The sequence below is a fragment of the Adiantum capillus-veneris genome, chromosome 10 (genome assembly GCF_014529385.1).
Source record: "Adiantum capillus-veneris isolate H3 chromosome 10, ASM1452938v2, whole genome shotgun sequence".
NCBI classification, from domain to species: Eukaryota; Viridiplantae; Streptophyta; class Polypodiopsida; order Polypodiales; family Pteridaceae; genus Adiantum; species Adiantum capillus-veneris.
Window position 1 is genome coordinate 119,023,114 of NC_140940.1, and position 18,399 is coordinate 119,041,512.

Consider the following 18,399-nt stretch of genomic DNA (forward strand, 5'->3'; position numbering starts at 1 on the left):
GTGAATATGGGAGAGCAAGCGGAAGAGGAGAAGAAAACATTTCAGAAGCAGATAGAAGAGCTGAGAGGCCAACAGTAAACTGAAGAGCAGCAGTTTAGCACTGGGCCAGCAACCATGGAGGGAATAGACATAGAGAATGTGGCAGATCTAGTGGACACCACCATGCAAGAGGAAATCCTTGTAGGACCCTCACAAGAGCCACAAGATCTGACACAAGAAGAAGAAGAGAAGCTGCAAAAGGCCATAGAAGTGGCAGTCAGAGACACCGCCAAAGAAGTCGTGGAATGGGAGCAGAGGGTCTTTAAATCAATGACTATTCAGAAGATAGATGCCATCAACCTTCCGCGTGAATGGCTACAGCCCTCTCTCCCATATCCTCTGCTGAAATATGAAGCTGCCACAATCAACAAGCGGATCAGAGAGGAGCCAACAATGCCAATGTACAAAGTAGACATCTCCAAACCTGAAGGGGTCAAGCTGATAGTAGACTCTCAGCCCAGGTGGAGAAAGGCATGTCTTACAAAATATCCTCAGTATCTAATCCATTTGGTAGAGGCACCGAAATCAATCAGAGATAACCTCAGTTTCTGCCCCTTACCAAGGATGAGGACGTGGAAAGCCCACGAATTGCTGCAGAAAATCCAACCTACTTGGCTAAATTACCCGAAGCTGCCATGCTCGAAGGCGGGTGAGAGAATAAGTGAGCAATACATGGTGAAAACCCTAACGGGTGCCATCAAATTGTTCACTGGCTCGCCTGACCTATCTTGCATCATGATGAGAAAGATATGCAAAACACTTTTGGTAGTCTTTGAGACATTCAAACCACGCCAGGCGACAGACAGTATCTTCTTCTTTCAAGATACATACAGATGTGCATACGATCTGTGTGGTCAGCCTTCTCACGAGGTGATACATGCATTGTATCAGAGGATCATGTTTCTACCATCTTATCACCACCAGGCCTTTGAAGAAGCCTTCTTCACAATCAGCACAGATATATTCGGCCCGATGCTACTAGCTCAACATGCAAGATATGAGTCACCTCTCAAGATGAGAGAAAGCCTACGATGAATAAGCAGCTCAACAGCCATGTCGGGGACGACATGAACAAGGAGGGGGGAGTTTATTGAGAAAACCCGACATTTCACCTTTGTAAATATTGGGGCTTACAGAAGTTTCCAAATTGTATTCCATTTTTGACATTTAGATTGAGTAGATGGTTAAAATGGAACATTAGGGTTTGAGATTGTAAGGTATTTATACCACTTTTTGACCTTAATGAAAAAACCTTTGTCATTTTAAAAAGTTTTGAAGTCTGTGAGTGAGTGTACTGTGTACGAGAGAGAGTGAGAGCTTCATCTTGACACTACGTGCGCATCGATGGTTAGAATCGAGTGCGGAGAAGTGCAACGTGTTGTCCCCGACTAGAGCTGCGCGCCAATACCTACATTGCGCGCGTACGGTCCGGTTTTGCGACCTCGACCCACGAGCTTCATCTAGTGATTTGGTGAGCATACATTATCTGTGTTCGCATTTCAGTATATCCACGTGTCCACATTGAGTAGAGCTACACATTAGGCACTTTAGTTTTCGGAAACGACTACCTGCAAATTTCGGCCAAACATCCTACGTGATTTTGCACCGGGTGTTTAGGGTTATGATTTTGGTTCATAGACCTTAGTAAGAGCGACCTATTGGTGTTAGTAGGGTCTCCTTCAAGTTCTGTGGCGTTTCGAGACTGTTTGATGGGTATTTGGCTCTAGAAAGCATTGTAGGAAATCTCCTCTTATGCACTCTTGAAGGCTGTAGCTTAGACATTGGGTAGAGACCTCTGTAGGATTTAGTCGAGAGTTGGTCGAGTGTAGATTGACACCCTATGCTTGCTTCCATGCGCCTGCGGGTCGAGCTTCGTCCTTAGTAGACAAATCTTGTTAGGTGAGTTCTCGTTGTGCTGACGTCCGTCGCGACGTATCCGCCAACAATAACTCACATTTTCAACGTGATAACGGAGACCTAAATTCATTTATCATCAAGTTTCATCAAGATTTTGAATTGGTTAAGTGGGTTTGCCCATCCGATGAACCTATATAGTGGTTCTCCAAGGAACCTGGAGTTAAAACATTTGGTTGTGTAGTGGACAACAATCTGATTTTTTACCATATCTCTTAGCTCATGCGTGTTTTTCACATGACACCAAAGAGAGAAAATGTTCTAAATGATGTGTTTTATCTCTCGTATAAAGTTTTCAGGATAATTCATGATGATTTGTGATTTTTGACGAAAACAGTATTCCTACCGCCTCTATAACTTGAACAAAAAGCGCTTTTTATGCACATGCATGATCATAAATGCATCATGTGCATAAATTAGCGTGTTAGACATGGTGAAATAATCATGGGGAAACTTTGTATGTACTTGGTTAATCCATACATGCACTTGTATGCGAAAAAACAATCATCGAGAGGGTGACTACGCAGAAAAACGACATAGAGAGAGAGAGAGAGAGAGATGATGATGACTATGGAGTTTAGAATTTCTCACCGTGCTTTAGAATCGATTTGGGGCTGTCTAAAGGCTTCTTGCTTTGCTGCAAGAGAGCAGTGATAAGAGCTACGTTAGAGGTATCCGCCACGAAAGTTTACGGAGAGCACGTACACTGTGAAACGAGAGAGAAGATAATAAGCAAGTAGAGAGAGAGTATCCTTCTTCTTCTTCTTCTTCTCAAGAGAGAAGAGCTTATGGAGATGGTGATGAAGAGCTTGCACCACTCCGTATAATAGATAGGTAATTCTGACATCAAGGCAAAAGAGCTTCCATCTCTGAGAGTGTATCTATGTGTATTCAAGTGAAGAAAGAGAGGTCTTTATATAGGCTCCCAAGGCCAAAAGAACAATTCAAGAATAGAGTGAGCAAAGAGAGATAATTTCACGCATGTTTGTGGCTTTATATATATATATATATATATATAGATTGTTTTTCTTACGGACACGAATTTTGATGCGCTATTTAGAGACTCTAAGAAGAAGCTTAGCTTCGAAGAAAAGAGCTCTAATCTAAGTTGCTCCTCTCTTTTCTAAAAAGACTCCTTCTTTCCTAAAAACAAGCCTTTGCTTTTTGGTGGTCAACTCTCTCACTTACCATTCAATTTTTACATCAAATTGACTATCCGAGCAGTATCTGGCCAATTAATGGAAACCGTAGCTAGACTATGCCACACCGTAATATCCCGACATAATTATGAATTTCCAATACTATCAATCAAGCATCTTAGATATTGAAAGTTATTTTTCTTATTTTTAGAAGAGACCCAAAAATTGGGGATCTTATATCCTTCCACACTTGAAAAATTCGAGGTGTCCTCATCTCGACATGACGTCTGGATAAGTTAGTTTCATTACATCATCACGCTCCCAAGTGGCATCTTCTTGAGGATACGTTGACCATTTAACGAGGTGTTCAATAATGGTCCGATTACGTAGAGGCTTGGTTCTACTCTGAAGTACTACTTTGAGATATACTTCAAAAGTTCCTTCAGTACATGTAGATAATAGAGAATCATCAAGAATATGTTGTGGATCAAGTACATACTTCTTGAGTAAGCTGATGTGAAAAACATCATGTACCTTTATATGTGGTCGTAACAAGAGTCTGTAAGCTTGATCATTAATTCACTCTGTGATTACAAAAGGTCCACAATATCTGGCACTTAGCTTCTTACACTTACCCGTTGATAAAGAACTACGTTTGGGTTTCACTCTCAATAATACCATATCGCCTTCTTCAAAAAGTCTAGTAGATTGTTTTGGATCAGTATAACTCTTCTATCTATCTTGAGCAGTCTTAATATCCTATCGTATAAGATCGTTTTGTAGTTGCATTTCATCCAACATTTCTTTGGATGCTTGAACTCGTATGAGAGGGTCAGTTCATTTGAGTGGAGTAAGACACTTTTGTCCATACTGCTTGAAAAGGAGACATTCCAATTGAGTGTTGGAATGATAAACTATATGCAAATTCAACCAAATATAAATATCAAGTCTATTTGCTCTGATCATGCATACAATAAGCTCTCAACATGTCTTCAATGATTTGGTTTGTTCTTTTTGTCTGCCCATCAGTTTGAGGATGATAAGCAGTACTAAAGGCTAACTGGGTTCCTATAACTGAGAATAATGTTTTCCACAAATTAGAGGTAAACTTCGCATCACGATAAAAAATTATCCTTCAAGGTAGACCATGATACATGAAAATGCCTTTCATGAAGACTTGAGCTATATCCTAGCCGTAAATGTTGTCTTGACTGGAAATAAATGGTTCATTTTTGTAAGCATATCAACAAAAAAAAAAATAGAGTAATATCCCAAAGATGTAGAAAGTCCTGTAATAAAATCCATGGATATACATTCCAACTTCGTTTGTGGAGCATTAATAGGTTGAAGCTTATCGGGATATCAAATTTGTTCAGCTTTAATACGTTGACATGTTAAACATCTTGTATATAGTTTAACACGTGGTGCTTTAGTCCTGGCCAAAAGAAACCCTTTCTTACAGTAGAGTAGGTCTTAATGTATCCTAGATGTCTTGCTATAGGATATCATGAGCTTCCTGTAATATATGAAGTTTGATTCCAGCATGATTTGGAATACAAAGACGATTACCAAAGTAAAGGTCATCACCTTCAACATGAAAGCCTTTGATTTTCCTTTCCTGCTTCTTTGTACAATTATTTAGGTTCATCGAGTATTGGATTCTTAATTAATATGGGTCATTAGTCATACCTTCTCGAATAAGGTCGATTAGAGAAGTAGTAGAAAGTTGTGGCAGCCGCTACAATACTCTTCCTGCTTAAGGAATCAGCCACAATATTCTCCTTCCCGGGTTTATATTCAATTCCAAAATCATATTCACATAACAACTCCATCCATATTTGTTGTCACTTATTAAGGTCAGATTGGGTGTAGATCCACTTTAGGCTTCTATGGTCGGTATGTAGTTCAAATATCCTTCCAAGAAGATAATGTCGCTATACTTTAAGAGCATGCACAAAGGCCAATAATTCCAACTCATGTGTAGGATAATTCAACTCAAGTATATATGTAACTTACGAGATTCATAAGCTACTGGTTTTCCTTCTTGAGATAGAACGCCACCAATTGCTTGTCCACTTGCATCATGAGCACAGTGAATGCCTTTGAGAACTCTAGAAGCTATAGTATTGGAGCATTCACCAAAGCTTCTTTGAGTTTCCAAAACTAGCTTAATCACATTCATTCCAAGTAAACACTTTAGCTTTCTTAACTGTATTAGTCAATGGAGATGTAATCTTAGTGTAACCTTCAATAAATGTATGATACCATCATGTCAAACCAAGAAAGCCATGTACTTCTTGTATTGGCCAAGCTTTGATAGATTCGATATTACTTGGGTCAGTAGAAACACCATCTTTGGATACAATAAATCCCAAATATTCCACCTTGTCAGTGAAGAAGGTGCATTTGCTACGTTTGGCATAAAGTTGATTTTGACGGAGAAGTTCAAGTACTCGGCGCACATGTTGTTCGTGTTATTCTTTGTTTCTTGAGTAAACCAAGATATCATCAAAGAAGACAAGAAAAAAATCGTCAAGGTGCTCTCGAAACACGTCGGTCATAAGACGATTAAAAGTTGCAGAGCATTAGTAAGTCCAAAAGGCATAACTGTAAATTCATAATGTCCAAAACGAGTATTAAAACGTGTCTTTGGTATGTCCTCCTCCTTGATTTGGATTTGGTAATACCCTGACCTAAGATCAATCTTTGTGAAGATATAAGATCCATGTAATCGATCAAGCAATCCATCAATCCTTGGTATTGCATACTTATTCTTGACTGTTACCTGGTTCAATCCATGATAATCAATACAGAGGTGTAAAGCACCATCCTTCTTCCTATTCAAGAGTTAATTGTTCCTTGAGTTCTGCAGATTCGGGTACTGACATTTTGTAAGGTCTTCGAGCAATTGGTTGAGATCCTGGAGGAATCTCTATTGCATGATCAACATCATGCCTAGGTGGTAGATGAGAAAGTTCTTCGGGAAATACATCATCAAACTATGTTATCCATTTGGACTCAGGTGAATCTATCTTCTTCTCTTTAGGGTTAAGCTTTACTGTGTAAATCCTCTCATTCTTCCTATGATTCTTCATAAGTTTGGTAAAGTTCACTAGTTTGAGCTTAGGCTTTTCTCGTTTCCTAGTAACTATAACTCTAGCATTTTGATCATTTTGAAAATTCAATGAAGCGTCTTTACAATGTATGTGAGCATCATTGGCTTTAAGCCAATCCATTCCTATGATTCCATCGTATTTCGATGGATAAGACTTTGAAGTTTGTATTATGACCATCCAAAACAAAATTCAAGTTACCCATTGAAGTAGAAGATCTAACCTTCCTACCCATAGCTAATTCTACTATAAGGTCTGTTTGAGGGTGTTCATGTAGAATGAGGTTTCTGATACACTTAGAAGATATGAAATAATGTATACTTCCTGAATCAACCAATAGGGTAAAATGGTTACCTTGATACTCCACTGGGGTTTGAATAATTGAAAATTTTTCATTCACTCCCTGATGTTCAATTGCAGCATGAACATACGCGTTCGCCTGATTTCCTTCACCTCAAGCCCCTTGAGCTCTGTTAGCTTGAGGTCTTCCTTGAGGTCTTTGATTTCCTTCTCCCCCTCGACGAAGTTGACAATTAGCATTCCCATTGTTGTTATTGTTGACAGGCGGTCCATTCCGAACAAAAGGTGGATTGCCTGGTCTAAAATTCCCCTAGTTTTGAGGTTGTCTCTGGTTTTGGCTAGAGTTCTGCCGATTGAAGTTCCTTTGAACTGTCTGGGTCTAAAGTTTCCAAAATTCCAATTTGGATTGAAGTTTCTATGTTCATAATTGTCCACCAATTCTGTGAAGCTTGAATTGTTAAAGAAACATTCCCTGGATTGATGACCAGGATCAAGACAAGTGTAGCATAAATGATCTTGTCTAGCCTTCATATGTAATAAGTTCTCTCTTCTTTATTGTGGATTTCCAGATCTTTGTTCCTCCTTCTGGGCGAGGTCTTTTGATTTCATGAACAAAAATAGGTTCTGGTTTTCTCTTTCCGGTAGTAGATAACTCTATTTCAATGGGTTTTCCTACATCAACGACATCTGCAAAATTGGTAAGACTAAGACTTTGAAGTCTAGTCTTCATAGGATTATGCAGCCCTAACACAAATTGAGCTACCTTGACCTCTTGAGTCATCCATGCTAGAGCATACTTGACAAGTGTTAAGAAATGTTGGTAGTATGATTCCAGATCTCTGGTTCCTTGAGTACAGTCAAGAAACTCATTCATACGGTCTGAATGATAAACTTTGTTCTAACAGTTCTTCTTAAGCTGGGTCTTAAGATAATCCCAAGTTGCAGCATTAGGATCAACATTGTTTTTTGTGCAATGGTCTCTCCACCAACGCTTGGCTGTTTTCTCTAGTTTGAGCTTAGCAATGATAGCTTTGTTCACTGCTGATGAATGATCCAATTCAAAGTCGCCATCCATGCGCTCGATTCAATCTTCAAGAATCTTGCCTACATCTTTGCCTTCCCCACTAAAATTTCCAGGTTAAGACTTGTGAAGCATAGCTTCGATGTCTCTATTGATGATGGTGTATTGAGGAACAATAGGTGCATTTGCGTTAGCAACAGTCGCATTTCCTTTAGGAGGTATGGTAACTTACTGCACCATATCAACCAAGGTCATATTTAGCAAAATATTATATTCTAGTCGAAGTCCTTAAATCAAATAGAATAGACGTTTAAAGATAAGATAAGAAGAAAATAGGAGAAAGAATAATGAATCATTAATCCAATTTCTATATCACAAAACTTTGGATTTTCAAGAGTCTACAAAGTATCTTGGAAATTTCTAATAAATCCTAATGGCTCTAACATAATGCACTCAGTAATATCCATTGTGACATCCTTCCGCCAATGGAGCATAGTTTCCCATTCCTTGAGTATGTCTGATGGTTGACTCCAATAGTCCTTTCTGATCTTTGGCTGGAACATCTCTTTGTTGGCGTGTGTGAGCCATACCATTCTTGAGTAAGAGATTTTTTTGTTATAGGTACCCCATTTTAGTGTGGATAATTGTCTTCCTGTACCCGAAGTAGTCACTGAAGCAAGTAGATACCTTTGGAAACACACCCGGCGTGTCCCATCCAACTGAGCTGTGAATATTTTCACAATTTTCAAGGCATTGAGGTCTGTTTTTAGGCATTGTATAAAACTTTTATTACACTGCGAGGGTTGTAGATTAGTGACTTCCCAAATAAGTCAAAGAATAACTTCCAAGGTACTGGACTATAGGAATGTCGGTCATTGTTTTCACATTGTCGTCCACATACATTAAACATAACAATGCTGAAACATCTTGTAGCCATTACTAAGGGTAATATGTTTCTAGCTATCCACGTTTCCTTTGTTGGTCTTCATGTAATCTCATATGCATTTATATACAATATTTGGTTTGTGACAACAATTTCCTTTCCCAGCTTAGAATGTATTCACACGATACACCCTACAGGCGAAGGTTTATGTTGAGGTGGTTTAAACTCGAGATTCCCTATAGCATAGTGATACCAAGCTCTGAAAGTATTTGGTACAATGAAATCCGTAGACATCAACCTTTTCTTCTCTTCCGCGTTATGTGTGGTAGTGACAAGTCTTTGTACTTCCACTCTAGTTTGGAAATGCTCTTCCACCATAACGCGAGAGAGTATATCCGCCCATATCCCTTGAGGTAAGATGTTAATCATCTACACACACACCCCATTACTCATGCTAGTTAGAATTATAAAAACCAAGATTCTAACTCAAGTATTATATTCTCAAAACAATATGTGCTATATCAAAATCAAAATTTTATAACTGTAGAAGATCAAAAAGATACATAGAGTTTTTAGGAAGATACATAAATACTAAAGGGTCCAATGAACCAATTCTTGGTTCCTACAACTGAGGTCCTACCCCTATATTTGTTCACATCTCGGGTGTCAAAGTTTAGCACTTCAACTTGTGCACTAAAAGTCACGTCTTTCTTTTTGTACCAGTCTTCCCCTCGTGATACATCCTTGGGTGATAATCCATTAAAGCAATTTGCATGGGCATGTCGTTCATTTACATCATTTTTGTAGAAATATCTACTTGAGTTCACTACTATTGGTTATGCTCGGGCAAAAAGTCACTAATGCACCTTGGTTTCTTGTAGTCATCAAAGGTAATGGTAACATTGTGAGGGCTGTATTTGAATATAGGTCCATAGACTCTATTGAACCAATCCTGGGGTACATAATAGAATTGGTTTTTGCCATTTGACTTCTTTTGTACTATGATTATGACCTTCTCACAAAAGCCGTATCTTTGGTTTAGCATAAGGGCCTTCTTACTGAGTATGAGTTCATGACTTGCTATGTCCAAAAGAGAGCATAATTTAAGGTAAAGAACATATCCTTGCACTTTAACATCGCCTTCTTGGATCTTTTCCTTCACCCAAAGCTGTGGGTTGTTTAGGAACCTATCAGGCACTTTTGTTCGATGTTCAAGCTAAGCTTCAACATATAACTCCCATGCTACATAAGTGTTGGGTATAAGGAAATTCCTAGTCCCTTTTGAAACTTGAGCCACTTCAATTCCCCAATGGAGAGTGAATCCAACCGCATAATTGAAAAAGATTCTTTGTGCAAAATCACGTGGGAGTTCATCAAGAAAATAAAGAAGATCCATCTAAAACAAGAAAAGAAAAGAGAGAAAATTTAGTACACATGTGAATCAAAACTAAGTCTATGATTCTTTTATTCATCAAAATTTGATCTTTATGATTTCAATACAATATTATGGGCGTCTTGGAGCTAATTCTCTAAATATTCTTTTAACTCTCATAACAGAGTATTTCCTCAGACCTCCCATGCGACAACGTGGTCTATATTATCCTCTAACTTTTCTTTTCCTATGACAGCTACAAGAGCTTCAAACTTCTTGGTAACTTCGGTAATCCTTAACATTTTGGAGTGCATCGCCAAGTAGTAGAACATGTCTTCTAGGCCTAGCCATATTCTAAGTTTTAGTAGTTTGAGGTTGGCAAACCAATCTCTGGGACTGTCCTCAATGTAGATGAAGAATTAACGGAAAGGTTCCTGGTGACGGGCAAGGTAGCTATGGTCAACACTCTTCCAACAAGTTGTGCTTCCTGGTATGCTAAAGACTTTGGTCCCGATTTCTAAGTAAAAGAGTTCTCGATCATCCTTGGACAATCATATCGCCATATTGTTGAACACTATGGCCAAAACCTCATTCCCTTGGCTAAAGCATTGAGACGTCACTCTAGGAGCCATTGGTTACTACAAAACAAACATTCAAATAAAATTACACCATCGTTGTTGAACACTTCAACCACTTTATCATAACTCAAACCAAACACTTCAACTAAAAGAGACAAGTCAAACAAGTACCATCAGCCAATGTCACTTATAGATGCATGAATACAATATCCTTTCTCAAACAGCATGCACAAATGCGTACACAATGCATAACTAACCCGACTAGTATCAGGCTTTAGGCTATCCCTATAACCTTAAGCATTGGCTCTGATACCACGTGAGAGATACCCCTCCCCAGGGGTCTATGCACAAAATATACCTCAGAGTTGAGGAAGCATTTGCATAGGGGAGGCGTTATCAGCACCCGACCAAGCATGGAGTTTAGGCCATGAGCCAGACTGCATCCAGAGTTACCTAGCGACTAGTGCTACCCCTGAATGGGTGTTATGAATGAAAGCATACTCAAGAAAAGTATAACATTGGGGAGCGTGAATATATGTGTACACCGCGTTGTGGGAAGAGAGAGCGAGAATATAGTGGAGGGTGAAATAGAGTGCATAGAGACATGAGAAGATGACAACAGAGAATCTTTAAATGCCCATCTAAATGGAACAGGCAACCATGTATTAATGCAATGTCAAAATTTGGGTATACCATAACATAAAAGAGTTTATCACAAAACAACTAGTAGAGTACCGAACCCTGTGTAGGGATCGATCGGTCCACCCATCCCACTCTCTACTACGGACAGAGAGAATTTTACTTCGCCAGGAGCGAGCCAGAACACCTCCAACCTACCTGAGCCAGACATCAGCTGAGGCCGCTTCGCCTCCCTCCATGAACCCAAGCTTTGAAAGGATCCCAATACCAGCAGGTGGTAGGGTATCAACACCAACCATACCAGTTTGAGCGCCATGCCTCTTCCATGCCTAGCACCGGGTGTTTAGGAAAATCCAAGGCAAGATCCCCTACGTGTTAACCATGTAGGTCATTCAAACCCCGACACACTAACCGTGTAGATGAGCGTAACAAAACGAAGAAGACCTAGGCAAGACGCCCGATTCAGCAAAGCCCCAGGTCAGTGATCCTTTTGTCTAAGGCTAAGCGATGTAGGTGATTTTATTCTTATAGTGACGCTTCCATGAGAAACATAACACATGAGTCCAATCACAATAGCCTTCCCAGATGCACAAACAATCCTTTTCCAAACAGTTAGATTGTACAGTGTCTCTACCCTTACACGTCTACCATAAACCATCTTGATCACTTCATGATCCAATCCAAAAACCATGAACAATAATCTGATCACATTACACGGGCGAGCACTCCACCCTACTTGGGTGAGGCAGGACCAATCCTGCATAACCACTTTAAAACATAACATGGCTGCAAAAAGTTTGGCAACATAATCCAATCCAGAAAAAAATCCATAAGCCACACCAGCTTCCACTATAAAATTTCAACCATAATCCAGGAGGGAATCTCAGCCCTTAACCATAAATCATAATCACACTGAACCAACTCCCACACTTGGAGTTTGACCTATCTCCTACAATCAATCGGAGTCTACACACATGTGACCCTTAAGAAGTGATTCTTTCATGCATAAAAATAGTCCGAATAGCAACTAATCATGATAAAAAAATCCAATTTTGACAACATCCAATCATGCAAAGTTGATACATCACATCTGCACTTCACCACTCTAGCACATAGAGTTAGCTTTGACCTAGAAATATGGAAAGCAATCATAACCATGCATATGAGGCATCCACATCAATCCATGAGTTCCCATACATCATACTATAACATTCCAACACCATGAACATGATACAAAACAACTCCAACCTTTAGGTTAACCATGAACCATAGCTTTACACATATGCAAAAATAATTTTGACATTTTTGAAAGCATGCAAAACATGCAAATGAAGGTATTTGACCTCAAACCAATGCATCAAGTTCATCTCAGCTCCATAATATAGACTATCAATCCATCATGTCACTTTGACCATACGGTACTCACACAATAAATGGTAACCCCAAAAGAAAGTCAATTTAGTCATATCTGACTATGTGGTGTGGGATGTTTAACCATATACTCCCACACAAGTTTATGGCCATCTAATAATTGAAATCAACTCACCAAAACAAACCATAAAACATATCAAAACGACTCCGTTAACTCATGACATCATATGGTATCCCCCCTTGATAGCACTCCTACGCGTGTAGGTAACACCGATAATACAGTGATTAATAACTCGCATTTTTGAAGTGATAACGGAGACCTAAATTCATTTATCATCAACTTTCATAAAGATTTTTAATTGTTAAGTGGGTTTGTCCATCCGGTGAACCTATATAGTGGTTCTCCAAGGAACCTGGAGTCAAAATATTTGGTTGTGTAGTGGACAACAATTTGTTTTTTGACCATATCTCTTAGCTTGTGCGTGTTTTTCACATGACACCAAAGAGAGAAAATGTTCTACATGATGTATTTTATCTCTAGTATAAATTGTTCAGGCTGATTCATAATGGTTTGTGATTTATGACCAAAACAATATTCCTACCGCCTCTATAACTTGAACAAAAAGCGCTTTTTATGCACTCGCGTGATCATAAATGCATCAGGTGCATAAATCAACGTGTTAGATATGGTGAAATAATCATGGGGTAACTTTGTATGTACTTGATTAATCCATGAATGCACTCGTATGCAAAAAAACAATCACCGAGAGGGTGACTACGCAGAAAAACGACGTAGAGAGAGAGAGAGAGAGAGAGATGATGACTATGGAGTTTAGAGTTTCTCTCCGTGCTTTAGAATCAATTTGGGGCTGTCGAAAGGCTTCTTGCTTTGCCGCAAGAGAGCGGTGATGAGAGCTATGTAGAGGTATCTTCCACGAAAGTTTACGGAGAGCACGTACACCGTGAAACGAGAGAGAAGATAATAAGCAAGTAGAGAGAGAGAGAGAGAGAGAGAGAGAGAGAGAGAGAGAGAGAGAGAGAGAGAGAGAGAGAGAGAGAGAGAGAGAGAGAGAGAGAGAGATGAAGAGCTTGCACCACTCCGTATAATAGATAGGTAATTTTGATATCAAGGAAAGAGAGCTTCCGCCTCTGAGAGTGTATCTATGTGTATTCAAGTGAAGGAAGAGAGGTCTTTATATAGGCTCCCAAGGCCAAAAGCACAAGTCAAGAATAGAGTGAGCAAAGAAAGATAAGTTTGCGCACGTTCGCACCTTTCTTTAAATAAATAAATATATGTATATATTTACTTTTTGACTTTTTTCTCTTACGGACACGGATTTCGATGTGTTAATTAGAGACTCTAAAAGAATCTTGGCTTCCAAAAAAAGAGCTCTAAACTAAGCTCCTCCTCTCTTTTCTAAAAAGACTCCTTCTTTCCTAAAAACAAGCCTTTGCTTTTTGGTGGTCAACTCTCCCACTTACCAATCAATTTTTACATCAAATTGACCATCCGAGCAGTATCTGGTCAATTAATGGAAACCGTAGCTAGACTATGCCACACTGTAATATCCCGACATAATTATGACTTTCCAACATTGTCAATCAAGCATCTTATATCAAAACTCGGGGAAATAGATATTGAAAGTTATTTTTCTTATTTTTAGAAGAGACCCAAAATTGGGGATCTTACAATTCGGCTACTGTATCCGCCATAGCCTCATCTATCCCACTGCACCTCTTCGAAGTGCTCTTGCTAACAATCCCTATTTTCCCTCATCTTGCATCGGCACCTAATCAGTCTATTGCAGACCCTTGCTCGCTTTTATTCTCAAGCCACTCAACAACATCGATTCAAAGGCTGTCATTCTCAACCAATCAGCGTGCTGAGCCAGCCTTCAACGCACACACACACACACACACACACACAAAGGAGATGAACCACAGCCACCTGCCTTAATTAAGCCCTCAAAACTGCATGAAGGCTTCTACTGCCACTTGCGACCCAAACTCGGTGCCATCCTTTGTCCGCCTGCTTTGCATCAGCCATCCTTCAATCAAGCCCCGACCTCTATCTGCTGCATGACTGCCCTGATTTCACCCCATCACTCTCGCAACCTGCCTTCAACTTCGCATCATCACCAGGCCAACTGCACGTGCTCGCTACTGACTGCGCTGACTGCACTTGTTCAGCTCTCGCCTCCAAAACCTGCAACCTCAGCCCAAGCTCCTTCCCACAACGAAGCCTTTTTACTTCGCACATCATCACAAACTTTTCAAATCTCAAGGCATTTGTTTGGGATTATGGATGGTAGCAAACATCTAAAAAGAGAAGATTCTGAAGACTCGTTGACATCAACAGTAAGTCAAGGACAAGATCACACAACGGAGCATAAAGGCATAAAGCAACTATTTGTCAACAAAGGTCACTACTACCGCAAGGTGACATGATATGGACACCTGGTTTTCAACCCTATGAAGAGACTGGCAGAAACGACATCAACCAAGCGCATAGGGAGTATGCACAACAACTTGTTAATAAAGTTATCAATTTTTAGAACATTGTAGAGGGACTAGACACTGACAATAATAGATATGGTTATCCTTCACCCTTCATGTTTAAGGAGAGTAGTCCTTAAGTCTGGGTGACACCATGTCTATTTGAGACCATGATTTAGTCTGTGTAACTGATATATGCGTGACTACCCCAGTCTGTGTGACTGCTTGCCTCTGTGGCATTGATCCTCTATGGCATTGAGTCTCAACCCAGCTTGCTTCAGTATAGTCCATGCCTAAGGGTAGGATTGTTGAGATAGGCATGTCCTTCTTCGACGACTATGGGACACATGTGCAACCCCTCTAAGCTTGACAACCATGTGTAACAAAGACCTTGAATCCTATGCATGTGATGACACTTAGAAGTCTATGTGTCAAAAAGCTACATCCCTCACTATGCCTATATATGAGGCACTTTGTACATGAATTTCTTATCAAGTAATTCTGCATCCTTTTATCATGAATGGCTATCTTGTTCACAGCATCACTCCAGGGGGGATTTGTTACCATATACATGTGGTAGTGATGTGTGTGAACACACTAGGACCGCCGAGGAATTTTTTCCCTCTTTAGGAGGTATTTTCTCCCGTGCATTGTATATACACCCATCACTCTAGGGCTATCTATCTTTCCATTGCACACTAAATAATATACTCTCCATTGTGTGCCTTGAGCTTCCTTCATCTTCTCCAAGTTGTGTGTGTTTTCCTGCAACCCTAATTCCAACAATCCATTCATGATAAAAACAAATCCCCTCTGGAGTGACATCAACAGGATCACCAGCATCATGTAGACTCAACTTCAAACGTGTTTCCATGGGAGTGGCCCGGGGCGGTCACTTTTTAGAATGTGTATGCTATCACGTGAGTTAACCGGAGAGGATTATTAAAAGATCAAAATGTATACATACAGAGGGGGGTGGGGGTTTTTTAAATAGGCACGTAGTGTAAATATAGTATGTTTATTGAGGTATTATTAATAACCTCTTGAACGCACGTGATATAGGAAGCTTTTGATAAGTGACTTCCCCGGGGGGAGTGGCAATAGGTTTGCAATCCTCAAGTCCAAACTTACATAGCAATGTCTCTATGTAACTTTGTTTACACAAGGCAATACCACCATCACACTGCTTAAATTGTATGCCCAAGTAATGGTGCAACAGCCCCAAATCTTTCATCTTGAAAATAGCATTCAAATCAGCCTTAAATTCAGCAATGTGTACCTCATTGGGACCAGTGATTAGCAAATCATCCACATAAAGAATAGCAATGAGAAATACATCACCCTCACGCTTTACATACAATGTGCTTTTTGTTGGACTGTTACGAAAGCCTCGTTTGACCAAATGAGTGTCATCTTTCTCACACCAAGCACGAGGAGATTGCTTCAACCCATACGAAAACTTCTTACATTTGCACACTTTGTCCTCTTGTCCTTTCTTGACAAAACCGCAAGGCTGCATTACTTCCTCAAAAATGTCACCATTCAAGAAAGCAGTAACAATGTCTAATTGATGTACATCCCAACCAAAATGAGCTACCAATGCACATAGAAAACACACAATAGTCATATAACAAGTGGGAGCAAAAGTCTCTTCATAATCTATGCCTTTTTGTTGTCATAACCCTTTGCAACAAGACGAGCTTTGTGGCGATTGATCTCACCATTCGTATTGCATTTCAACTTGTAAACCCATTTCTTACCTATGGCCTTTTTGCCAGGAGGCAAATCACATAAAGTCCATGTGTCATTTTCTATAAGTGCATCATATTTTGATTGCATGGCAGCCATCCAATTTTTTGAATTCTTTGCTTCATCAAAAGAGAGAGATTCCTCAACATGGTAATCTAGAGATAGCGGAAGCATAACAATCTGATGCATAAGATGCGTGGCGAGAGCATGAATGAGTATGCGTAGAGAAAGGTGCATCCAATTTACTGTCACACAATGTATGCACCCCATAGGCTGTACATTTTCGAAAACCCCATAGGCTGTACATTTGCCTCATTGGAATTTACATTCGAACTTCCACCACTAAAAAGAGGCAACAAAGTGTCATAAATGTATTGTCAGCTTACATTATTGTCTCTAGTACATGACAGCAAGGGCCGAACAGAATCTTCCACAAACACTACATCTTGTGAAACCAAAAATTGCTTCGTTTGTGGATGATACAACCTGTAACCTTTGATTTCAGCACTATAACCAATAAAAATACATTTGACAGCCTTATCATCCAATTTCTTGTGTTGTGTTTGTGGCACCAAAGCATATGCCAAACAGCCAAAAACATGCATGTGCTCAATAGAAGGCTTTCTATCATGCCATGCTTCATATGGAGTAATATACTGCAAAGCTTTTGTAGGACACCTGTTAAGTACATAAGTGGCACACATGATGGCCTCAAGCCAAAAAAATGCAACAAAGCTTGACTTTTGACCATACATCGTGCCATTTTCGTACGTGACATGTTTTCATCTCAGCAACACCATTTTGTTGAGGCATATAAGGCACTGTACATTAGTGTTTTATCCCACCACTAGCCAGGAATGCAATAAATTCATGAGACATATACTCTCCCCCTCGACCGGAATGGAGGGTGCCCTTAGTATATTTCGAGACATTTTCAGTCATAGCCAAAAATTGTTTGAAGCACATAAAAACTTTGGACTTTGCTTTAAGCGAAAATACCCATGCATGCTTGGAGTAGTCATGAATGAAAGTCACGAAGTAAAGGTAATTTCCCAAGGATGGAGTTTTCATGGGCCCACAAACATCACTATGCACAAGCTGCAACCTACATGTGGCCCTAACAAAACCATCCTTTGGAAACTTCGAACACGGCATCTTACCCAAGATACAGCCTTCACAAACATGTTTGACAGGTGCTTCAAGAGGCAGCAAAGAAGCAACCATATCAGATTTCTGCAAACGTAGAAAATTGGCAAAATTCAAATGACCAAAACGTGCATGCCAAAGTTTTGCATCTAAAATAGCCCTTGAATCTGCAACTACATTTGCAAAAATTTTGTCCACACTTGTCATATAAAGTGAGCTTATACAGCCCACATCACAAAAGGCTAGATGCAACAATTTCATCATCAAAACTGAGATCCTGAACTGTACATCTGTCATCCACAAATTTGAATACAAGTCCAAGTCTAGCAAGTGGAGATATAGACAAAAGATTCTTCTTGATCCCAGGTACATAAAGTGCATCAACAAGTGTGAAAGAACTACCATTTGTAGCAGTAAGCACAATCTTTCCAACTCCCTAAACTGGATAAGAGGCATTGTTGGCATAAGTGACTGAATTCCCATGAGGGACAGACTTGAGAGAGGTGAACAATTCACGATGTGAGGTAATGTTCTTTGAAGCACCATTGTCAAAATATCACACATGTGAATTTGCAGCAATTGACATGCTTGCATCATGGACAATAGGATTGTAAGTGCACTCTGCACTAAAAGCCCATT